Source organism: Lolium rigidum, chromosome 5 (genome assembly GCF_022539505.1).
Source record: "Lolium rigidum isolate FL_2022 chromosome 5, APGP_CSIRO_Lrig_0.1, whole genome shotgun sequence".
Classification (NCBI taxonomy): domain Eukaryota; kingdom Viridiplantae; phylum Streptophyta; class Magnoliopsida; order Poales; family Poaceae; genus Lolium; species Lolium rigidum.
The window spans coordinates 244,450,780-244,477,424 of NC_061512.1; the positions used below are offsets into that span (position 1 = coordinate 244,450,780).

Genomic DNA, 26,645 nt, shown 5'->3' on the forward strand with positions numbered 1-26,645 from the left:
AATTTAGTACAAAATTGTACAATGTCCGAGTCAACTAAAGAAGACCGGAGAGAGTAGATGCTAGTACTAGATGAAGGACACATCAATGGTGTGTGCACTCGCTGAATATTGCAGATGGCGTGGCTAGCTTAGCAAGTATATTCTTTTCTTTTTTACAAATGGTCAATTTTTATAATTGGCTGCAGACAGTCGGTGACCTATGGAACGAATTAATATGCAGGATCTACTAGGACTGACATCAGATATGTCTCCCTTAGAGCACATTACAATCAGACGCCGCTTTCCTGTGTTTTTCTGCATATGGAGTTACTACGTGCTATTACCAATCCAGTATGTTGTTCCTTCCTCACCGAGTAGTTTGTAATACAAATTCTGAATTCTGTCATCCACGTTTAAATTCACGCCTCTTTAACATTATTTGATCAAATTTTCAAATTCCGAGGCTCAGTCCTCGATCTCCATCATCATGAACACCTTGATCAACATCACCACCATCACCTTTTTCTTCCTTGGCCCATCTCAGTGATATGTAGGCTCTCAGCCACCATTGTTTACCATGTTGTAATCCTTAACGTTGAGTTTGATTTATACTTGTATTCATTCGATCCTTCATTCGGCCCATATGTCTAAGGTTTGTTTAAATCTAGATGTATCTAGACATTAAATAGCATCTAAAAACATTCAGATTTAGACAAAAATATCAGAGGCGGTACTTTTTTTGTTTGTCTTTTTATTGGCATGTATATTGTTATTTAAGTTTCAAACTTTCGTAACACATAGCAGCATCGATTGCCTAGTGCAAATACTTTTTGCGGTATCTTTTTTAATTAATTCTAGATATGGAATTTCCGTGCACGGCACGAATAACGAATAGAATGAACCGATAGATCACAGTGCCGCTAGAAAAATCACTGTGGCTAAGATAGACTTCTTTTGTCCACAGAAAATGGAGCAAATGAGACCAATTTTTGTGAAAAGCTTGTGGAAAATGGTATGACACTGTTGGTTGGTGCACTGGTAATCATATCATTAATCAAAGTACAGTATATGGAAACTCAACTATACCTATGATCTACAATCAATCAGCAAACTTGTGACTAGGCGATCAAAATTACAATCTTGTAGTATGCATAATTGTTCATCCAAGTAGTGTGGTGGGCTCTCGCCAAAAACCGGGAGGCCCTTCCAGGCGGATATAATCATACATGACCCCGAAGAACTCGCTGAAGGCCTTGACCTGCGTGATGCTGATTGTGTTGTCCCCTTCCATGAGCAGGTACCCTTTGATGGGAAACTCGAAACTCCACCAGGTGCCGTGGTCGCCGTGCCGCGCGATGGCGTTGCCGTCGCCGAATTCGGGCGTGTTGAAGACTCCCTCGGACCCCTTCCTCGTTGCCTCGTTCACCTGCACCTGTAGCCTGGACATTTGCGCCGCCGCCTGGGCGACACGCAGCATGTAAGTGCCGTCGGTGACCACGCGGCCGAGGTTGAAACGAATCCGGCGGGTCGTCGGCGCGTAGAGCAGGCCGACACCGCCGCTCACCTTCCTCGTGACGTGCGCGAAGAACCAGTCATTGGAGTAGTTGCTCACGCCCACGGTGAAGACAGGGTCGGCTCTGGGGTACACACTGCGTCAGGTACCCAGATTACCGGCACAAAAAAGTGCCGGCAAAGGCACCAAAAATGCCGGCAAAGGTTTTTCAAGGCACAAAAAAAAGTGCTGCATTTATTCCAGTCGAGATTGGTCTTTGCCGGCACTTTCCAAAAAATGTCGTCAATTGTTTTTTCAGGCACTTCCAAAAATGCCACCATTCACTATTTCAGGCACTTCTAAAGATGCCGCGGAATCTTTTGCCGGCACTTTCAAAAGATGCCATGAAATTTTTTTGCCGACACTTTTAAAAAATGCCATTAAAAAAATTTGCTGGCACTTTAAAAAATGCCATGAAATTTTTTTGCCAGCACTTTAAAAAATGCCATGAAATCTTTTTGCTGGCACTTTTGAAAGATGACTTCTATTATATTGTTAGGCTATTTACAATACATATTGCCTATCATTTAAATCCAACATGATCATGCATTAAAATGCAACCAAGCATCCATAATTTGGAACCCAAATTTTGAATCAATATATGCAGTTATCATGGTGCTATGGTGCTGCAACCAACCAACAGGTCTGGAACCAACATTTGGAACATTGTCCGGAAACAACATTTAGAACATGGCCTAGTACCTCGGCTGTTAAAATTACATTGAATTCCACAAATTAATAATAACGATAGCAATTGTGGTACATTCCCTTCTTCTCAGGGTCACCAATATCTCACCCAGCTGCTCCCTGCTTCTTCCTCGCCACCCCGCCAGCAGCAACTCGCCGCCGCACCAAGCATAAGATCGCCATCCGACGGTCCTCAGTAGAGTAGCGCGCTGGCCTCCACCCAACATCACCTCGCTGGTCGCCGCTCTCCTTGATCCTACCTGCCGACGATCTGCAGAAGCAGCAGCACCTCCCTGGTTTCTCGTTATTCTTGATATGAAACTTGCAATAATTGACTCATGGTTCTTCCCGACCTGAATTTCAGTCCACCTGAAGGCATCATACATGAAGAAGAAGAAGATCAAAATGAAGGTATAATCCGAATTTATCTACTGCTACTTTCTCTGAATTTCAAATTTATTCAGTAGACAAGTTCCAGATTGTTTTGCTTTACTTCCTCTGAATTTAATTAGTAGACAAGTTCCAGAATACTGCTAGTAAATCATGTTCTCTGAATCGATATTACCAAAGCCAAAAAAAAAAATGGAGGTACTCAATGAAGTAGGAAATGTGGATGGAAAAAAACACCTCATACTGTCTTGTACTAAATCGTCTCCGAATCTCAGTATCCATATAAATTTAGAGAAAGTTCATAGAATAGGATGATCAAGCTAGTGTAGATGGAATGACCTAAACGTATTACTGTACCCAGTTGATTTCATGGGGAGTGCAGTAACATCCATGTCTGTTCCACTCTTCACACATGATGAAATAAAACTGGAGTCTGAAATAATTATCTAGCAACATGTACTGCATAAATACACCAAGTACATGTTGTGTCAGGTTTGACACAAGTATCCTATCACTAGCACTTGAGATTTAGAGTGGTATTTATAGTGACTGCACTTAGAGTTTATTTATGTCCAAGCAACTACAGGTTCAGGCACTCCAGCTAAGTTGGTTTAGAAATTAAAAAACAAATCAAGCAATTTGATTGTTTATGAACTTGTGGACATAGGCCAAATAGGCAGTGTCCTTCAGTTACCACAATCCAATAGGTCAAGTAAGATTCTATAATGCCAAAAGGCATTTACTAGAGAAATGGAACTCTGGTATCAAGTATTCAAGGACTAACCTTCCCTCCAGCCCATCTTAGACAGAAGTGCGTGTCCAATATTGTCGGCCTGAATCTTAGCCTTCTCTGCAGCTTCTTTGGTAGCCTTTTGTGCTGCAGGATCAGTACAACGTGTCATGAACTTCTCAAGTTCTTCCTGAGAAACGAAGTCACCCATGTGGTGTCCCCTCTAGGAGGACCTGGAAACACAGAAAAGATTGTACTACAATAAACATCGAAGTCTCTACAGCCTACCAATAGAGCACTAGATAATAATAGATGTAAAACGGTACCCTAAACAAGGCAAGGAGGTGGTGACAGTTCCAACCCTTTCAATCAACATCTTTTCCAGCAATATCGATACAGTTAGTCTACAAGTGGCAGCCATACGAAAAACCAAAACCCAGCATGTACAGAAGCAAGTTACTTGAAGCCAGTTACAGAAAATATTGACACAGTGGAATTGTGTACAGAAGCCCAGCATGTCTGTTTGTATGTCCTATGGTTGCAACATTGTCTATGCATTTTAAACTCTTGCAGTACAGGCAATCAAGAATTCTTAAGCGATAGAGTTGCGCAAACTACAAGCACTTTTTTAAATGTTCCCATGCCAATTATAGATCAGCAACAGTTGCATTTAAATAATCACCATGAGCATGGAAATTGATCAAACATAAGTTGAAAGTAGCAAGAGAAAATTCAGACTCCCAATAAAACATAAGTTGCATATAACTAATCATGGTGAGCATGTAAGTTGACTGTAAGTGTATTGGAGAAACAAAAGTCAGTTACATGAGGGATTTTAAAGAAATAAGAACCTATACAGATATGCCATGCCTTGATTGTCAGTGTACCTACCCATAGTACTCCATGTGCCCGATTGCAATCAGAAGTATGAACAAGACAATGTCTCATCGGCCGCTATGAACCCACGTTGCTTCCCTTTCACTTGGAAGAATGCTAGCAAAGGAGACAACCAAACTACTATTACCCTGCTTATATCACATTTCCAACCCTTTCAATGGCACAATGGTATGATGTTCAGTTAACTAGGTTCAAAATTCTCAATATCTGACAGCTATTAAAGTAAGCTACACTCGTGGAGCGGGTTGATACCAACTCATCATGGGCATTATTCTGGAAGGCATGTTGCCCGGAGAAAGGCATCGGGTAGGGTCCAGATGAGCTTGCCGCGGGCATGGAATCCAGACCCATGAGCCTGGCCACAACAGTGGGTCCCCTCCTCGTGCAACCTTCATCGTCGATTACAGAGGATGAGCAGGTCTGGTCACTGCTTTCCTTCAGATTCATCGCATCCCCGAGGACCTGCCAATATGCATAGTTTGACTGATCAAAATGACAGTAAGCAGCAAGCAGAGGTACTAAACAGAAAGATCATGCACCCGAACACACACCGAGTGCGACGGCACGCTGCCATCAGTTTCCTTCCCATCTACAGAACTCCCTGCAAAGACGGGACTAGTGTGTTAGCTCAGCGTCTGTCAGATAATGCAGCACCACGTTTACATCAATCACAAAGAGAACTTCGAAACGCGGAGAAAATCACACCCCGGAACCAATCGACCTCTCGATTCGCACTTGCGGAAGCAGGAAATCCCTAGGAAGAGAGGGAGAGCTAGTAGTATATGCTAACCTCGAGGGTGGGTTCGAGGAGGAGGTAGACACACTGGTAGAAGAAGTCGCCGCGGGCCAGGCCGGTGACGCGGGCAGTGTAGGGGGCGACGCCGGCTGCCGCGGCGGTGCGGAGCGCCTCGATGGCTGCGGAACAGCGCAGGGTGATGACGCCGATGACGGTGGTGTGCGGCTCGAAGGGCGGGCCTCCGTGCGCGGCGGGGAGGCCGGCCATGAGGCCCCTGAGGCGTTCGCGGCCGTTCCCTGGCGATGATGCAGTCCTCGACGGCGGCCACGGCGGGGTGCAGCGTAGCACCCCCCCACCCCTCCGACGCGAGATGGGGAGGAGGAGGTCGTGCGAGGGCTCGGAGGAGCGGCGGCGCAGTGCCGTGGCGGCGACAGTGACGAACCCGACGGCTAGGGTTAGGCGCGGCGTCACGCTCATGGGCGGAAAGGCAGGGTGCGGGTAGGGATCCGGTGGAGGGGACCAAGAAGAAGCTCGCTCAGTGCATGGAGGCGGCGGATGCGGCCGGCGTTGGACTGCACGTCGGCGAGCGGCGGCGGCGGCGCATTGGGGAAAACCGAGGACGCGAGATAGAGCAGTAGGTGCGGGAGAGGAAAATGACACAGTTGGTTGGTTCGAATTTTACATTTAGACCCTTCAGTTTTTTTTTGAAGGGTTGGGAATGCTGGGATTGCCGGCACTTTTACCAAATGCCAGTATACATTAACATTGATGGCTCTTTTGAAAAAGTGCCACGAAAAATAGCAGCACTTTGGTAAAATGCCAGTAATAAGCAACATTACAGGCATTTTTTGAGAAACTGCCGGGAAAAAAAATACTGGCACTTTGGTAAAATACCGATAATAATCTAACATTAAAGGCACTTTCTAAAAATGCCACAAATTAGATGGTAATTTAAGGCACTGATTAAAAAGTGCCGCTAATCACTATCATTAGCGGCATATTGTAAAATGCCGCGAAGAAAAGTGCCGGCAATACCGGTACGTGAGGTAGTGACAGGTCGGCGTACCTATCCCACAGTCCATATTGCCGGTACTTGTTGTCTCTTGTGAGGAAGAGCTTGCTGAGATACTTGGGGTTGGGGTCCGGGATGAAGAACTCGGCGGTGCTCCGGTCTGGAACGCCCATCTCCCAAAGCGTCGGGCCCAATCGCGGCGGCTTAAACACGAGGTCGCCGAGGCTGACAGCGCCGCCAGCCGACACAGTCACCGAAGCGGCATACATATAGTCGCCGAGAATCCCGGGTACCCAGGCGTAGAGGTTGTACTTCCCCGCAAGGACATTGCTGATGGCGAAGCTGCCGCAGGTCGCGGAAGCCCTCGTCCAAAACTGGTAGCCTTTGCTCTCCGTCGCCCAGGAGCCGGGTGCCCCGGGCGCGGCGAGGCCGACGTAGGCAAGTCGGGCGGGCATGTCCACGCCGCTCACGTACTTGTCTCTGACCAGTAATCTGCCGGTGACGGAGCCTCTCTGGGCCGCCTTGTGGAAGTCGGGCGACTCCAGGAAGGTGTACGGCCACTTGCTCGCCTCGGTCTCCGCCTGCGCCTTGGCGTCCTCCCAAAGCGCCTGGAAGCTTCCCTGCTCGGGTTGGAGTTGAGGTAGATGAACACCGGGCCCATGACCTTCTTCCAGTGCTCACCATCGTCGATCTTGGTCACGATATCCTTCCCGACGTAATGCGGTCCAAGAAATATCTGCCGAGGCGCAAGAATGTTCACTTAAAACACAATAATGCGCGCAGGAGTTTCAATCTTTGTATTTGCAGTTGCAGGATTGCATGCTCACCGTGAGGGAGGTTGGGCCGACGTGCGAGGTGAGCTCGCGCTTAAGCGGCCCGCCGCTCTTGAATTCGTTACTCGGGGTGATGACCCAAAACCCCACGGGGACGGGCCCGCCGCCGATCCAGCCATGAACCTTGTTATCCTTGTTGTCGAGCGAGTACTGGTACTTGTCGTCCACCTCCCCCCTGAACTGCGGCTCGAGGGGGTTGAGCAGCAGCACGGCCTCCTTGTAAGCCAGCGGCTTGCCCCGGGGTGGGTCCCGGTCCGCCGCCCTCGGCATGTACCTCTGGATCCCGTCCGACACGGCCATGTAGTTGAACCTCGCCGTGTTGAGCTTGAAGGCGAGCCGGGCAACCGTGATGTTCAGCGCCGGCCAGTTGTCAGCGTGCTCCATGATGGCGTAGCAGTAGAACCCTGAGCTGCCTCTCAGCATCACCAGCCTGCATCATGAGCATGATCAAGATGAGTTAATTGATCCCATGCAGGACTTAGTGAAGGAGTGATCAATCGGCGGCGTACCGCTTGTCGACGGTGAGCCGGACGCTGTTGAAGCTTGATGGGTCGTAGGTGCTCCTGAAGGAGAGCTCCACTTGCTCTTCGCTTGAAGAAACCACCCTGAACTCTGCACTGTCCAGCCTGCCCAAATTCAGATACGGTTAAATTTGCAACGGTTTGTTTTCTTATTCAGCCACACTCCATTCACATGTTTGATTAAGACTCAATTCATCAAACTTATTCTTTGCCAACAGAACTGAAGAAATGATATTTGTTCGGAGATTATCAGAAATGATTATCAACAAAAAAAAAACCTTACAGTTCACAGTCATGTTATTCTTAATTAGTAGAACTACGCATCCTTTCGGTGCATATCATCAACTTAATTAATGGTGGTTCCAGCTAATTAACTGACCACGCAAGCATGCAGGTACGGTCGATCAGGTGAAGAATTTTTTTAACATTGATATTGGACACTGTAACTGTACGTGCTCTGAAATCGGCCAGTTAAACTAAGTGTAACAGAAAGACTAAGTTAAATACAGCACCCTTTGCAACACGCAAAGATTAACCGACAGTTAGAACAGAAAGCAGCATGCACATTGCAACTACAGATTGCCCAGGAGCCTAAACAGTGGGAGAGATTTACACCATGCCATGAAGAGAGGCGACATAATGTACTACTTCTAGCTAGTTAAGGTAAGTAAATTATATCACTAGTAGTAGTGACTAGTACTGACTAGCTAGTGTGAGACAGTATTTACCTACATGTCCATTCTGGCTCTTGACTGACCGGACCCTGGAAAGTTCCAAAACACGTTCCAGTACCTGTAAATATGTAAGCACCCGTTCATACTTCATATATACACACAACTATTTAGACAAGAAGATCAGATATGGCCATATCGAATGTAGTACAAGATCCACCTAGCCGCCACATATATGGCAGCAAGACTAAGGTATATATGTATGTAGAGTTAAATCCATCAGTGATCATGGAACTTGTTGAGCAAAATCAGTTTGGTCATTGTACAACATAAACACGAATTTACGGTCACTGAATACGCACCGGAGCTTCACACACGGTCACCGCTCACAATGTAGGGTAGTATTTGCTGACATGGCGCTGAGTGGGGCCCACGGTCAGGTAACTTAGCAGGGAGATAAGAATACCTAGCTAGAGGGGGGTGTTTTTGCAAAACTATTCCTGGCTCTCTCTAACAATTCCCTCTTGGGGATGCGCCTGAGCCGCTGACTGCTGCCGCCCTGGCCGATGCCGGTTGTCCCAGGCGTCGCCGCTCTCCGGCGAGGCTCCGCCTCAACCTAAACTGGAAGGCGAACTTGCCGGTGCTCTATGACCTCGTCATCTCCCACCCACTGGAGTGGCTCTCGGTCACCATCCAGTAGCTCCCGTTGGAGTCCCTAGCCGCCGCCCGCTCCCACGAGATCGTACTCAGTACCCACACCGACGACTCACCCAAGAACCTCATGCTCGTGGTAGTCGCCCTTCCGCTTCCGGTACTGGATGCGCAATAGGTGTTTGAGGTAATGTCGTGCCAGATGCTCCTGTGTTGTTTCTTATAACAACACTAATTTAGTGGATTGGTCAAAGGGCAGTAACAATACTTCTAATGTTTCAACACATAACAACTATAATGATGGCAACACATAGCAAATCAGTTGTTTGCTTGCCTACTGCTACTGACAATATTTCCTGTTCATCTTGTGCATCCATTTCTACATCATGTTGCTTATCCATTTCTGCATCATATGGATTTGCAAACATTTTGGATCCACAGACCTCCATTACATATGGATTGCCAAATTGATGACATGATTAATTGTAGCAACCTCCGCTAATGCCCCTAGACAATCAGCTATAGACATCTCTGACATTCTAAGAGGCTATATTAACCACTTAACCATCTGCTATTTTCTACAGATGAATTAGCGGTCTTTATCTAAAATTTGTTACTCTGATAATATATAACTATGTAGTTAGACGATTTATTGTATTCTGATGATGTCATCTTGTAATATTTTTCTTGAAACCATGGAGATTACACTTTTCTAATTTAGCTCAGTAGCTTCCTAATTAGGCTTGTTCTTGAAACCATGGAGATTACTCGTTAATTGGTACCAAGAATTCTTACTCGTGCTTGTTCATGCTATTTTGCTTGGTTCTAATTCAAGAAGCTGAGGGTGATTTGCTTGGTTTGATCTTATACCGCAGTAGAAGTTAGAACAGATGCTATTGGATTTGTGATTATAACTGAGATGTTGTTATTAGTACTCCCTCCGATTGTATTACTTGATGCTAATATAGATGATTCATATTACTTGTTGCTAAAGTGGATATATCTATAACTAAAATGTGTCTAGATACATCTATATTAGCATCAAGTAATACAAATCGGAGGGAGTACTATTATTTGAAGTACCTCACATTTTTGGCTCAATTCCAATGATCTAGTATCTCAGAATAGTATATCATCTTTTTGTGGTTTAGTATTATATCTTCTAGTATCCAGCAGTGTTTTGCGGCGTATTGTTTGAGATCATTATATGAGCCATTGTGTATCTTCATAGTACAAATACTTCTTATTCATAGTATCTTCTGCATTTCCTTATTCACACATTATTATGTAATTTTTTTAGTTATTCCGAAACTATCTTTTTCCCTTTTCAGATATGAAACCATCAAGAAAATCTCAACAATGCTCCAGACTGAATTGCAGATGCAATACACATCTTTTAACTGTTTACTGCAGATAGTGACATGAAGTTTCAGCAGAGCATGTAATTAGTGAGATCATCTCACTGTACTGAACATTTTAGATCCACTTGCAGAAGCTGAAGCTTCAAACTGTTTAAATGAGCTTAAGACTTTTTAAAAGAGATGAAACATGTGTCATTTGGTAACCTGCTTGCTTTATGTGTATGCTGAAACAAGAACTGAATCATGCGTGCTGTTTATAACCTGATGCCGACTGGTAGTCTTGCGTATCATGTTGAACCAGTCAAGGCAAGGGTTAGTCGTGGGGGCTCAATCAGGTGCAGCGCATCGTCGAGAAGGAGTGGAATCGGAGGAGGAGGTTGAGACGGAGCCTCACCGGAGAGCGGCGGTGTCGGGGACAGCCGCCTTCGGCCGGGGCGGCAGCAGTCGGTGGCCTGGGGGCATCGCGAAGAGGGAATCGCTAGAGAGAGCCAGGGAGATGATAGTTTTGCAAAAACACCCTCCTCTAGCAAGGTATTCTTATCTCTCTGGTAAGTTACCTTTTTCGATAAAGGGAATAAATTAATATCAAAAGATATCAATTACACCCAGCCTCTGCAACAACGCACCACCCTAATGGCACTACGGATGCACACATCTAAAAAAAGAAAAGAAAACTAAGAAACAAAAGTCCCTCTACAGTATCTCGGGCCTAACAACAGCAATACATCCACCAGCAAGACAACACCTAAAATACAGACTGTCCAAAGACAACGCCTTCAAGAAGGGAACAATGCTCTAACACCATCGTCGCCCGATCAAAGATCTTAGGTTTTCACCCTGAAGATAGTCCCCGCTCTTAAAACAATGCCTCCAACAAGGTCATTGCCAGGCAAACCAGTTAAGGCCAGACCTTAGGTTTTCACCCTGAAAGGTAGGACTCTGAACTTCCCATGTGTTGTCGCCCCCACTTTCATACCGCTGCTGTGAAGCCCGGAACACCAAGCAAGTCCCTCAACAGCGCGGAGACTTGAACCTCCCTTAGCTAGTCCTCCCATCCGGCCTTCATGAAATTCTCTTCTTCCGACTTTCATCATGGATCCATAGTCACTTGATGTCAACACAGAAAAAGAGCTTCGCGTCGCTCCCTCCAGAACCGAATAAAAGCATGGGTGCACGCGACCGAATACCACCCGATCCAGCAAACTACAGCAAAAGATGCGCTGATGCATTCACCGGCGGAGCCTTCCGGAACTCAACACTCCGGCTAGATGAAAAGGATCAACATCCGGTAGGTCTTCATCTTCACATAAGAAGAACCCTAGGACCACCACCTTCAAACCCGAAGGAGACGAACAGGCCCCCACGCCGCCATCCGCTGACCAACGATGACGAAGGAGAATTCGGTGGACGGCGGAAGCCGCAACCACACCATCCTGGCCCCGCACATTGCCGCCCCCTTCCTCGCGCCGCCAGCAGAAGCCGACGATGGATCTCGGCGGGCACAAGATCCAACAGCCGCCGCCACCACCATCCATCGCCGGAGGCCGTGGTGGAGGAGCCGCCGCCGCACATCCAGGGACGTCGCCCTAGACGCGGAGCACGCCGAAGCCGGAGGTCGCCGCCCCAGCCGCCATCGCTGATCACCGCCTCCAACAACCCCCCGGGCACTTTGGCGCCGGGGCCCGCCGCCACTGTGGCTAGCGCCGACGGCAGCGGCGGAGGGAGAGAAACGGAGGGAGGGGGCGGCAGAAGGAGGGAGATCGCCCCCCCCCCCCCGGCGGCGCCCTGGGGAGCGCCACGGGAGGGGTTTTCACGGAATGGTGAGCCAAGCAAGCTTTGGGATGCAGGCCTTCCTCTGTTAAGTTACCTGGTAGTATGTAGGATCCACTTAGGGCCACTTCAGCAAATACGCTGCCATGCCGCGCGCGAGCGCTGACCCCGCGTGTGAATCTCTAACGCGTATCAGTGACCGTAAATTCGTCAAATTCGTCTGGTTACCAAATTGATTTTGCGCGACTAGTTTCATGACTACCGATGAATTTAACTCTATATATGTATGTAGTATATAAATGTTTTACCCGCCGGAGTTTTCTTCGCCCTCGCCGTACTGGAGGAGGTTGGGCTCGCCGGCGTAGCGGACGCCGGTGATCTGTCCCTGCGGCTTCGACACCGAAACCTGCACGACGCCGTTGTCGACCAGCACCTGCGCCGCGCCGTGCATGCACACGTACATTTCAAACATGCATCAGAAAGGAAGTATACTATTTCGGAGAAAAAAAACGTACGGTGACCAAGATACGGCGACAAACTGATGTCTAATGAAAAAATCGACGCGATTATGTATGCATGGAGAAGAAGAGAAGCGTCGAAGGACAGCGTAACGCCGGCGCTGCCGCGTGCCCTCGGCGCCGGTGCCGGCGGCACCATTGTCGCCGCCACCGGTTGCAGCAGAAGCAGCACCAGCGACGACGTAACGGCGGCGAGCTGGACTATCTGAACCGCCGCCATCGTCATCGAGATCGAGCACGACGCCGGTACGGTGGATTCAACCAGTTTCCTAACAGCTGCATGGCTTCTATAGACGTGAGGTAACTTCCGCCATGCTGCCATTGCTAGCTGTTGGTTACGGAAACGATTGAAAGGAAGCAGGTACATATAATTGGCCGGGTTCGTTGCGCGCGGCGATGGACTTTCTACTTGGTTTTATAAAGGCGCCGCCCCGGGCCTGACGCCGGTGTACGTATCGAGTTCGTTGCGCCGGCGGCCACGCAAAGAAGCTCTCACCCAAATGGAAACAAACACCGACTATATACTAGACTATGTGCTGTGATTTAACTGATACATGCCAAGACCGCTCCAGACTGGGAAATCTTTTCGTGTAATTAACCTTCAAAAATGGATGAATGCGATATATTCCTCTAAATCATGATTTAAGTCGCTGATATTATATATATATTAACAACCATAGTATCGCTGCATACATAATCATGGGATCCGTTGGTGATGTCCATTATAAGGGCTCATCAAATCAATATGATATACTCATTCTAAGACATGTTTCATGGGACGGAGGGAGTATATGGTTATTGTAATGGCACTATTGTTAGACTATGTACTAACTAAATGTCTGTTTTCACGGAACAATAAAAAGATGTACACATTGATGACAAATCATCAACTTAGAAATAATCTCCTTTTGATTACCACATAGAACTACTGAAGTAATTTCGTAATTCGACTTCTAACTTCTTAGCATTTCTACTAGTTACATTTCTTCTTCACACGGGAATAAAACAATATAACCATAATTAATAAGTATTGTACTCAAATAATTTGTAGGATAATCAGAGACTGACTTAAAATTATTCTAGAAGTAACTCCTTATGTATATGTGGACGATGCCGAGAGGGTGACAATGGGCTTCTAGAGCACACATTGTTGGCTTCTCGGCGGACCGACAGATAAGCGTGAGGCCAGCGGCGCACCGGATGGTCACCGTCGATGGTATACATCGATAGATCAGTTTGAGAGACTTTTTTTTCTTCCTTTAGGTATAGCCATGTAGACGTATGTATACACGCATGCATTTTGTACCGGTGTGTAACATTTCAGGATTTCAGACGTTTGCGGGGTAGAATTAGAAAAGAGATGTGCATTGCTCGTAAAACTTGGGAAAATTTCACGCTTAATTGTATCAAAACTTAAGAGGGAACAAGTTTCTCTCTCAACAACATCTAGGGTTAGGGTTTCGAGAGTGCGATATGTAGGATAACGTTGCATAGAAAACAAAAAAATTTCCTACCGCGAACACGCAATCCAAGCCAAGATACAATCTAGAAGACGGTAGCAACGAGGGGGTATCGAGTCTCACCCTTGAAGAGATTCCAAAGCCTACAAGATGAGGCTCTTGTTGCTGCGGTAGACGTTCACTTGCCGCTTGCAAAAGCGTGTAGAAGATCTTGATCACGATCGGTTCCGGCGCCACGAACGGGCAGCACCTCCGTACTCGATCACACGTTCGGTTGTTGATGAAGACGACGTCCACCTCCCCGTTCCGGCGGGCAGCGGAAGTAGTAGCTCCTCTTGAATCCGACAGCACGACGGCGTGGTGTCGGTGGTGGTGGAGAAGTCCGGCGGAGCTTCGCTAAGCGTGCGGGAAGTGGAGGAGCGGGGCGGCTAGGATTTGGGGAGAGGGGGGCGCCGGCCACTATGGGGTGCGGCCACCTTGGTGGTGTTTGAGGTGGCCGGCCCCCTCCCCTTGGCCCTCATTATATAGGTGGAACCCCAAGAGTTGGTGTCCAAGTCTTCGAATAAGACCCGAACCAAAAACCTTCCAAAGGGAGGGAAACCTAGCCAAGCTAGGACTCCCACCAAAGGTGGGAGTTCCACCTCCCATATGGGGGGGTGGCCGGCCCCCTAAGGGGAGTCCACTTGGGACTCCTCCCCCACTAGGGTTGGCCGGCCATGGAGGTGGAGTCCCATGTGGACTCCACCTTCCTTGGTGGTTTCTTCCGGACTTTTCTAGAACCTTCTAGAACCTTCCATAGAACCTTCCGCGACATTTTAATTCACATAAAATGACATCCTATATATGAATCTTATTCTCCGGACCATTCGGAACTCCTCGTGATGTCCGGGATCTTATCCGGGACTCCGAACAAATATTCGAACTCCATTCCATATTCAAGTACTACCATTTCAACATCCAACTTTAAGTGTGTCACCCTACGGTTCGTGAACTATGCGGACATGGTTTGAGTACTCACTCCGACCAATAACCAATAGCGGGATCCGGAGATCCATAATGGCTCCCACATATTCAACGATGACTTTAGTGATCGAATGAACCATTCACATACAATACCAATTCCCTTTGTCTCGCGATATTTTACTTGTCCGAGGTTTGATCTTCGGTATCACACTATACCTTGTTCAACCTCGTCTCCTGACAAGTACCCTTTACTCGTACCGTGGTATGTGGTCTCTTATGAACTTATTCATATGCTTGCAAGATATTAGACGACATTCCACCGAGAGGGCCCAGAGTATATCTATCCAGTCATCGGGATGGACAAATCCCATTGTTGATCCATATGCCTCAACTCATACTTTCCGGATACTTAATCCCACCTTTATAACCACCCATTTACGCGAGTGGCGTTTGGTGTAATCAAAGTACCTTTCCGGTATAAGTGATTTACATGATCTCATGGTCATAAGGACTAGGTAACTATGTATTGAAAGCTTATAGCAAATAACTTAATGACGAGATCTTATGCTACGCTTAATTGGGTGTGTCCATTACATCATTCATATAATGATATAACCTTGTTATTAATAACATCCAATGTTCATGATTATGAAACTAATCATCCATTAATCAACAAGCTAGTTAAGAGGCATACTAGGGACTCTTTGTTGTTTACATATCACACATGTATCAATGTTTCGGTTAATACAATTATAGCATGGTATATAAACATTTATCATAAACATAAAGATATATAATAACCACTTTTATTATTGCCTCTTGGGCATATCTCCAACAGTCTCCCACTTGCACTAGAGTCAATAATCTAGATTACATTGTAAGGAACCTAACACCCATGGCATTCCGGTGTTGGTCATGCTTTGCCCTAGGGAGAGCTTTAGTCAACGGATCTGCTACATTCGGATCAGCGTGTACTTTGCAAATCTTTACTTCTCCATCTTCGATGTACTCGCGAATCGAGTGGTAACGCAGCTTGATATGCTTCGGCCTCTTGTGTGACCTTGGTTCTTGTGCATTGGCGATGGCACCCATGTTGTCACAATATATGACTAGTGGGTCCAATGCACTAGGAACCACACCGAGCTCTACAATGAACCTCTTCATCCATACCGCTTCTGATGAAGCCTCTGAAGCCTCTATGTACTCCGATTCTGTTGAAGACTTCGCCACCGTGCACTGCTTCGAGCTTGCCCAGCTTACTTGCAGCACCATTCAATATAAACACGTACCCGAGACCGTGACTTAGAGTCATCGGGATCGGTGTTCCAACTTGCATCGGTGTAACTTGTTACAACGAGCTCTTGGTCACCTCCATAACAAAGAAACATATCCTTAGTTCTTTTCAAGTACTTCGGGATATTCTTGACCGCTGTCCGAGTGTTCCATTCCTGGATCACTTTGATATCTCGCTAGTCAAACTAACGGCATGCGCTATATCCGGTCTTGTACATAGCATGGCATACATAATAGAGCCTACTTGCCGAAGCATAGGGGATCCGACTCATCCTTTCTCTTTCTTCTGCCGTAGCCGGTCCTTGAGTCTTACTCAAGACCTTGCACTGGTAACATAGGTAAAAATCCTTTCTTACTTTCGTCCATTCTAAACTTCTTTAGAATCTTGTCCAGTATGTACTCTGTGATAGCCCTATTAGGCGTCTTGATCTATCTCTATAAATCTTGATGCCTAATATATATGATGCTTCACCAAGGTCTTTCATTGAAAAACTGTTATTCAAATAACCTTTTACATCTGCTTAATAGTTCTATATCATTCCCGATCAATAATATGTCATCTACATATAATATCGGGAATGCTACGGAGCTCCCACTCACTTTCTTGTAAATACGAGGCCTCTCCATGACACTCGTATAAACCCGAAGTCTTTGATCACCTTATCAAAGCGTCGGTTCCAACTTCTCGATGCTTGCTTCAGTCCATAGATTGAACGCTGAAGTTTGCATACTTTGTCGGCATTTTTAGGATCGACAAAACCTTTGGGTTGTACCATATACAACTCTTCCTCAATGTCTCCATTAAGGAACGCCGTTTTGACATCCATCTGCCAAATCTCATAATCGAAAAATGCAGCTATTGCTAACAAAATCCTCACAGATTTTAGCTTTGCTACGGGTGAGAAAGTCTCATCGTAGTCAACTCCTTGAATTTGTCGGAAACCCTTTGCGACAAGTCGAGCTTTATAGACAGTAATATTACCATCGGCATCTGTTTTTCTCTTGAAGATCCATTTATTCTCGACTGACCTTTCGGCTATCGGGTAAGTCTACCAAAGTCCATACTTTGTTATCATACATGGATCCCATTTCGGATTTCATGGCTTCTTGCCATTTGTTGGAATCTGGGCTCATCATCGCTTCTTCATACGTCGCAGGGTCCTCATCATTGTTATCCACAATCATGACATTTAGACAAGGATCATACCAATCAGGAGTGGCACGTTTCCTTGTCGATCTGCGAGGTTCAGTAGTTTCCTCGTTCGAAGTTTCATGATCATTATCATTTGCTTCCTCTGTTGCCGGTGTAGGCGGTACAGGTACATCTTCCGATCTTGCGCTACTCGATCAACGAGTATAGATTCATCAATCTCATCGAGTTCTACTTTTCTTCCGAGTCACTTCTTTAGTGAGAAATTCTTTCTCAAGAAAGGTTCCGTTCTTAGCAACAAAGATTTTTCCTTCGGATCAGTGATAGAAAGTGTACCCTATAGTTTCCTTAGGGTATCCTATGAAGACGCATTTCTCCGCTTTGGGTTCTAGCTTGTCCGGTTGTAACTTTTTTACATAGGCTTCGCAACCCCAAACTTTAAGGAACGACTGACTTAGGTTTCTTATTAAACCATAATTCATACGGTGTCGTTTCTACGGATTTTGATGGTGCTCTATTTAAAGTGAATGCGGCTGTCTCTAATGCATAACTCCAAAATGATAACGGCAAATCAGTAAGAGACATCATAGAACGAACCATATCTAAGAGAGTTCGATTACGACGTTCGGACACACCGTTTCGTTGTGGTGTTCCCGGCGGTGTCAATTGTGAAAGTATTCCGCATTTCTTTAAATGCATGCCAAACTCATAACTCAGATATTCACCTCCACGATCGGATCGTAGAAATTTGATCTTCTTGTTACGTTGATTTTCTACTTCACTTTGGAATTCCTTAAACTTCTCAAAAGTTTCGGATTTATGTTTCATGAAATAGATATACCCATATCTACTCGGATCATCTCGTGAAGGTTAGAACATAACGATAACCACCGCGCGATGCTACACTCATTGGTCCGCACACATCGGTATGTATGATTTCCAATAAGTCGAGTAGCTCGCTCCATCATACCGGAAAATGGAGTCTTAGTCATTTTTCCCATTAGACATGCTTCGCATCTATCAAGTGACTCAAAGTCAAGTGATTCAAGTAATCCATCGAGTATGGAGTTTCTTCATGCGTTTCACTCCAATATGACCAAGACGACGAGTGCCACATATAAGTAGAATTATCATTCAATTTAATTCGCTTAGCATCAATGTTATGTATATGCGTATCACTACTATCGAGATCTAATAGAAATAAGCCATTCTTTTCTGGTGCTCGACCATAAAAGATATTATTCATAAAAATAGAACAACCATTATTCTCAGACTTGAATGAATAACCGTCTTGCATTAAACAAGATCCAGATATAATGTTCATGCTCAACGCAAGTACATAATAACAATTATTTAGGCTTAAAACTAATCCCGAAGGTAGATGTAGAGGAAGTGTGCCGACTGCGATCACATTGACCTTGGATCCGTTTCCAACGCGCATCGTCACTTCATCTTTCAGCGGTTGTCGTTTATTCTTTAGTTCCTGTTTCGAGTTACAAATATGAGCAACCGAACCGGTATCAAATACCCAGGTACTAGAACGAGAACCGAGTGAAATGAACATCTATAACATGTATATCGGATATACCTTCTTTCTTCTTCTTGACAAGGCCGCTCTTCGAGATCTGCCAAATACTTGGAGCAATTACGCTTCCGAGTGTCCCTTCTCCTTGCGAGTAATAGCACTCAGCATCGGGCTTAGGGCCGTTCTTAGGTTTCATAGGAGGCGTGGCAGCTTTCTTGCCACCCTTCTTGAATTTTCCCTTAGACTTGCCCTGTTTCTTGAAGCCGGTGGTCTTGTTGACCATCAACACTTGGTGCTCTTTCTTGATCTCAATCTCAGCAGCTTTTAGCATGCCAAAGAGTTCGGGTAACTCCTTGTTCATGTTACGCATATTGTAGTTCATCACAAAGTTCTTGTAACTTGGTGGCGGTGATTGAAGGACACGATTAATCCCCGGTCTGGTAGGAATCACTATTCCCAAGTCACGAGTTTCTTCGCATGCCCTGTCATGGCGAGCATGTGCTCACTAATGGAGCTGCCTTCTTCCATCATACGAGCTGAAGAAATGTTTCGATGCTTCATAGCATTCCACGGCCGCATGAGTCTCAAAAATAGCTTTCAGCTCATTCATCAACTCATGAGGATCGTGGTGCTCAAAACGTTTTTGAAGATCGGATTCCAGACTCGCACGGGATGGCACACGCGAACTTGAGAGTACCGAGTTTTCCGAGTCTCGTAAACAGCTTTTACTTCATCGGTTTCGGTTTCGCGGGAGGGTCACCTAGCGGTGCATCAAGCACATATTGCAGATTTCCGCCGGAGAGGAAGATCCTCACATGACGGAACCGGTCGGTGAAGTTGCTACCGTTGCTCTTAAGCTTTTCTTTCTCTAGGAGCTGGTTAAAATTGATTGGGGACGCCATCTCTACAACATATATTTGCAATAGTTTAGACTAAGTTTATGACAAATTGAGTTCAAATTTTAATTCAACATAATTAAAAATCTAGGTGAACTCCCACTCAAAACAATATCCCTCGCATTGTCTTAGTGATCACACGAACCAAATCTACCGCACCTAAACCCGATCATCACGAGAAAAGGTGTGATTTCAATGGCGAACACTCAAAGTGTTCATCATATCAATCATATGATTCATGCTCTACCTTTCGGTATCATGTGTTCCGAGACCATGTCCGTACATGCTAGGCTCGTCAAGGCCACCTTAGTATCCGCATGTGCAAAGCTGTCTTGCACCCGTTGTATGTACTTATTGAATCTATCACACCCGATCATCACGAGATGCTTCGAAACGACAAGACTTGATAACGGTGCTACTAAGGATGAACACTTTATTATCTTGAGATTTTAGTGAGGGATCATCTTATAATGCTACCGTCGCGATCTAAGCAAAATAAGATGCATAAAAGGATTAACATCACATGCGGTTCATATGTGATATGATATGGCCCTTTTGTCTTTGCGCCTTTGATCTTCATCTCCAAAGCACGGACATGATCTCCATCATCTTCGGGCATGATCTCCATCATCGTCGGCGTAGCGTCAAGGTCAATGGCGCCGTCTCCATGATTGTCCTCCATGTAGCAACTATTACAACTACTTTGAAATACTACTCAACATGAAATATAAAGACAACCATAAGGCTCACGTCGGTTGCCACAATACAATAATGATCATCTCATACATATTCATCATCACATTATGGCCATATCACATCACCAAACCACTGCAAAAACAAGTTAGACGCTCTCTAATTTGGTTTGCATATTTTACGTGGTTTAGGGTTTTCGATATAGATCTAATCTACCTACGAACATGAACCACAACGTTGATACTAATGTTGTCAATAGAAGAGTAAATTGAATCTTTACTATAGTAGGAGAGACGAGACACTCGCAAAGCCTCTTATGCAATACAAGTTGCATGTCGAACGAGGAACAAGTCTCATGAACGCGGTCATGTAAAGTTAGTCCGAGCCGCTTCATCCCACTATGCCATAAAGATGCAAAGTACTCAACTAAAGATAACAAGAGCATCAACGCCCACAAAACCATTGTGTTCTACTCGTGCAACCTGTAGGATAACGTTGCATAGAAAACAAAAAAATTTCCTACCGCGAACACGCAATCCAAGCCAAGATGCAATCTAGAAGACGGTAGCAACGAGGGAGTATCGAGTCTCACCCTTGAAGAGATTCCAAAGCCTACAAGATGAGGCTCTTGTTGCTGCGGTAGACGTTCACTTGCCGCTTGCAAAGCGCGTAGAAGATCTTGATCACGATCGGTTCCGGCGCCACGAACGGGCGGCACCTCCGTACTCGGTCACACGTTCGGTTGTTGATGAAGACGACGTCCACCTCCCCGTTCCGGCGGGCAGCGGAAGTAGTAGCTCCTCTTGAATCCGACAGCAGGACGGCGTGGTGTCGGTGGTGGTGGAGAAGTCCGGCGGAGCTTCGCTAAGCGTGCGGGAAGTGGAGGAGCTGGGCGGCTAGGGTTTGGTGAGAGGGGGCGCCGGCCACTATGGGGTGCGGCCACCTTGGTGGTGTTTGAGGTGGACGGCCCCCTCCCCTTGGCCCCTCATTATATAGGTGGAACCCCAAGAGTTGGTGTCCAAGTCTTCGAATAAGACCCGAACCAAAAACCTTCCAAAGGGAGGGAAACCTAGCCAAGCTAGGACTCCCACCAAAGGTGGGAGTTCCACCTCCCATATGGGGGGTGGCCGGCCCCTAAGGGGAGTCCACTTGGGACTCCTCCCCCACTAGGGTTGGCCGGCCATGGAGGTGGAGTCCCATGTGGACTCCACCTTCCTTGGTGGTTTCTTCCGGACTTTTCTAGAACCTTCTAGAACCTTCCATAGAACCTTCCGCGACATTTTAATTCACATAAAATGACATCCTATATATGAATCTTATTCTCCGGACCATTCCGGAACTCCTCGTGATGTCCGGGATCTTATCCGGGACTCCGAACAAATATTCGAACTCCATTCCATATTCAAGTACTACCATTTCAACATCCAACTTTAAGTGTGTCACCCTACGGTTCGTGAACTATGCGGACATGGTTTGAGTACTCACTCCGACCAATAACCAATAGCGGGATCTGGAGATCCATAATGGCTCCCACATATTCAACTATGACTTTAGTGATCGAATGAACCATTCACATACAATACCAATTCCCTTTGTTTCGCGATATTTTACTTGTCCGAGGTTTGATCTTCGGTATCACACTATACCTTGTTCAACCTCGTCTCCTGACAAGTACTCTTTACTCGATACCGTGGTATGTGGTCTCTTATGAACTTATTCATATGCTTGCAAGACATTAGACGACATTCCACCGAGAGGGCCCGAGTATATCTATCCAGTCATCGGGATGGACAAATCCCACTTGTTGATCCATATGCCTCAACTCATACTTTCAGGATACTTAATCCCACCTTTATAACCACCCATTTACGCGAGTGGCGTTTGGTGTAATCAAAGTACCTTTCCGGTATAAGTGATTTACATGATCTCATGGTCATAAGGACTAGGTAACTATGTATTGAAAGCTTATAGCAAATAACTTAATGACGAGATCTTATGCTACGCTTAATTGGGTGTGTCCATTATATCATTCATATAATGATATAACCTTGTTATTAATAACATCCAATGTTCATGATTATGAAACTAATCATCCATTAATCAACAAGCTAGTTAAGAGGCATACTAGGGACTCTTTGTTGTTTACATATCACACATGTATCAATGTTTCGGTTAATACAATTATAGCATGGTATATAAACATTTATCATAAACATAAATATATATAATAACCACTTTTATTATTGCCTCTTGGGCATATCTCCAACACGATAAACTTGGACATGATCTCTTTTGAATTAGGGTTTCAAAAGAGGGGAACCATTTGAATTCAACACATACAATTGAGTATTAGCATTTGAAATAAGTTTGAATTGAGTTCAAACTTAAACATTAGTTGATATAAAATACCATGTATAATTCAAACAAATAATATTATATAGAAATAATTCAAACAATGTAAGAAAAGATAAAAGTTACAATTAGCTCAATAGATAAACTTTGAGCTTTATTAATAATCACACAAGATACATTGTCAATTACAATATTCAAACATATATCAAACTAGATGATTCCCCGCGACGTTGCTGCGGGAATAAAATCGAACTTGATGCCCAAGAAAATGTTCTAAGTATTATAGAAGGCACATTGAAATTTTGTAATGGCAATATATCCAAACACATTACATGGCAGATGCATAATTTTTTTATTCAATATACTTTGAAACAACATGAATAATTTATTGAATGATCAAATGATTTACACATACAATTTAAACTATTGTGCACAGTAAACAAAAAACAATTACGGCAGATGTCCATGTTCAATATGCATCAACTGTGCAAAACAGGTCCTTTTCAAGAAAAAATAGATGTATGTAATTTTTTATGAGTAGAAAAGGTACTTCTGAAACTTAGAAGAACAGACCAATTTGCGATGTTCAAGTATTGATGAAAAAATATACTTATATAAATATCCAGAAAAAAACTGTGGTTTTCATACCAGCCTCATTCCTGCATAATAGATAGTGTCACACACCATATGGTCGAATTGAGCAGCGATCTTTCTACAATAAAAAATGACAACACCATATGGTCCACATACTAAGGTACGAAATACGGAGTAGAATTGACAAAAACTTGGTAGACTTGGTCATTTAGCAAATCTTGCTTTCTTACTTTGAAGGAAATTAGCGACGATGCTACTGCAAATTGGTGTCAAGTCATGATCTTCCTAGGCCCAACTAAAGAATGGAAGGCAAAGGTGTTGCCGTGCATGCGCTTGCTTCTCCAAAGAATGCCAAAACAGAAGCACAACACCCCACGGTAGACGATTAGCTAGATGGAACTACAAGCGTGGAATCTGCAAATGCCTCATCTTTGAGGAATGTTTTGTTTGGAAATGCTTTGAGAACTATCGTGTACCTGAATTGGAGAGTCTGTCATCTTGTAGACAGCGGCGCATAAGCTCGAGTAGACTGGGCATTGAATGGGAGGAGGATGTGATATTAACGGGGGCTGCTTGAGATTTCACCATACAGATGGAGGGCAAAACATTGCAATGGGAAACCGAGTATTTATGCATTGAAGTAGGGGCAGAGGGGACCGGAGATGCAGCCGCATGATGGCATGCCTAGTGATTATTTCCGCCCGATGGCATGCCTCACTAACTAATTATGGGGATGGCTCGTTTCCAATGCGGGGAGTTGGGAGAGGAAAGGGAAGCCTGATGGCATGCCTCATTGATTAATTCTAGGAACGGCTCCTTTCTAATAGGCCGCATGCATGTGTAGACATGGACTCAAGTTGTGTGATATTGTGGGGCCGATGAGGTGGCATGCTTGCATGTTGAGAGAATTCAACTTAGTGGGTTGCTCCTATTTAGGTATTATAGATAAACATTTCAGAAATAAACAAAGAAAAAGAAAAGGGAAAATTACAAGTAAATCAAGTGACATATTCTAAAACCTAGCTACTATTTTTGATCTTCTTGATCATCCAGTGGACTTTGTTGATCTTAAATTCCTGCAAAAGATGATACAAGTACAAACATAATTGCCAATTGGTAAAGCCACTTGGAGATCAAAAAGAATTACACAGGGAGGATAAGCTCCAAACCAGCCGAGCTGATCCATCCAGAGAACAAGTTACAACATGGAACACCCACACTGCTCACAAGGCGGTGTGCATGCTGAACAACACACAAGCCTCGGGGCTAGTCAGCAACACCACAGCACACTGCTGTCGAGCAGAGAAGACATGGAGGGACAGTATAAAACCTTTTCAGCAGCCAACTCCAGTAATTCATCGACATAAACCAGCAAGAACAACTAGAACATCAAGAACAGCTAGTCCAGTACTCATTCCACCAAGAATAAGTTAATGTTGAATCAAGCCATGATGGAGTAGCACCATCACAAGCCAGCAAGGAGGAGCGGGGCAAGCATCAGCCAACCACACTGAAGCTAACCACTACATCAGCACAAATCTAGGAGCTGGAGTGAGGTATACCATTAAACATGAACAAACCAGATGGTTTTGTTCACCATTTGCACAAACATGCTACACACCAGCACACAAAGGGTGAAATTACCCTGTTTTGATCATCATTTGGTCAAGAGACCAAGTGAAGCCTGGTAGAAATGGCAAGGACCAGAGATGAATCAAAGCTAAGACCATGGTTATGCCAACCAGGATCGTAGCATCTTCCAAATGAAAATAGAAGGAAAACTATCCCAAATACTTACCAAAATACCTAGACTACACTAGCTCTTTTAAAAACCATCAAATATGCAAAATATATATGTATCTGCAAATAATTTTCAACATCAAAAAGGCTGCTGGCAATCAAATATGATCACCCAACAAGCTATAACAGATTTCCCAACAAGCCAACAAAAGGGAGAGCCACCTAGGCCAGCAGTTCATTACTGCAAAGGCTAACTCAATCCCCAAACCTTCCAAACCATCAAGCTTATTCAAACATCATCACCCAACAGGGTTTAGTTTGCAGCCAGGGTCCCCAACAATAGTTGGCATCCATCTAGCTGTAATAATACAAGTAAAAGAACCATCACTGCTAAACAGTTCATCTCATTTATCCACTAGAACAAGATACACTGCACAAATAAATGAATTAGTTAACTAACAAGTAACAACGACACTTGCTAAACATCAAATGGAGCACTGCAAGCATACACATGCTTTTCCAATTTGAAAGAAAAAAACAATTATGTCTATACCAGAACCATCCTTGGGTGGTTTATATGATAAATCATGTTCTGCAGTACTGTTTTCAGCTTTTGCCTTGTCATCAACATCCAAACTAGTATTCATCTTGTGATCGACTAGATCATCAATTTTCCAAGAGGGAGATGCATGATCCCTCAAAAAGTCAAGATTCAAAGTGCCCGTTTCTTGTTGACTAGATCATCAGTTTTCCTTGAATATTATTCAAAAAAATTAACATTTTAAAATAAATTTTATTTTTATTTTTCCTAATAGGTGTATCTACACCATGAGCCAAAACTCCTTGTCCCTTCTTTCACTACTAAGATCTTTTAGCTTTTTCGCACAACTTGTATCTACTTATTTCGGTCCATATCTAATCAATTCTGAAATATGTGAGAGGTTTACATTAGTGAAAATACACACAAAAATATGTCTAGATATATCTATTTTTAAATACTAATTATTTTGAAGCAGATGGAGAATTTTTTTAGGGGAGGGGGAGGAAATAAATACAAGGGACCCAACTACCCAATCCTATTGGACCGGTCAACCCTTCTCAATCAGTTTTTATTAGAAATATGAAAATGGTTTTAAGCTATGGGGCTGTTGAGCCTCTCGAACAAACTACACTTACATCGGGGCCTAGCTCGAGAGGGCACCTTCTCTTCTTGAATTTTTGTTCTTTAAAAAATAGGGAAATAAGATTTCACCCTGGTACGACAAATTAGGGTGCCTTCTCCTCTTTTATCCTTCTCCCCTGTATGAAGCGGTGGTAAAAGAAGAGGCACTGCTTGGTCAACGACAAGGGATTGGCTCCATCAGCTTGATCCGCAAGCTGTGGTAGGAGTTTAACATACAAGTCCCGCTGGATGTCGATGTTTTATTCCGTGTCGCCACCAGCTCGGTTGTTGGTGATAAAGAGGACATTCTATTCTTGGAGGAGGTTTGATTTACAGCACTCGACATTGCGATCATGTTCGAAAGCTTTGGGGTTTATGGTCCGCTTATTACAGAAGGTCTCTTGATAGGTGATGTTGGTCCGAACCTCGATGTCGCGGCGATTCATGAGACCATCTGGGCTAGATTGCAGGAGGTGGAAAAGCTCATAGTGGGGATGAGGGATGTGTGT

General features: G+C 44.7%; 1 long non-coding RNA gene and 1 pseudogene across 2 annotated transcripts; both read right to left on the reverse strand.

Annotated features, from left to right (window-relative positions):
• Nucleotides 1–1,138: 1,138 nt before the first annotated feature.
• On the reverse strand, nt 1,139–18,963 carry LOC124657375 (annotated as a pseudogene).
• On the reverse strand, nt 2,103–4,798 carry LOC124653380. 2 transcript variants are annotated; one of them, XR_006987885.1, is made up of 4 exons: nt 4,775–4,798; nt 4,230–4,697; nt 3,393–3,571; nt 2,103–2,587 (listed from the first exon to the last, which is right to left on the reverse strand). It is a non-coding gene; the product is annotated as an uncharacterized LOC124653380 (long non-coding RNA). The 2 variants fall into 2 exon arrangements; XR_006987884.1 differs by lacking the exons at nt 4,230–4,697; nt 4,775–4,798 and adding an exon at nt 3,665–4,222.
• Nucleotides 18,964–26,645: the final 7,682 nt, after the last annotated feature.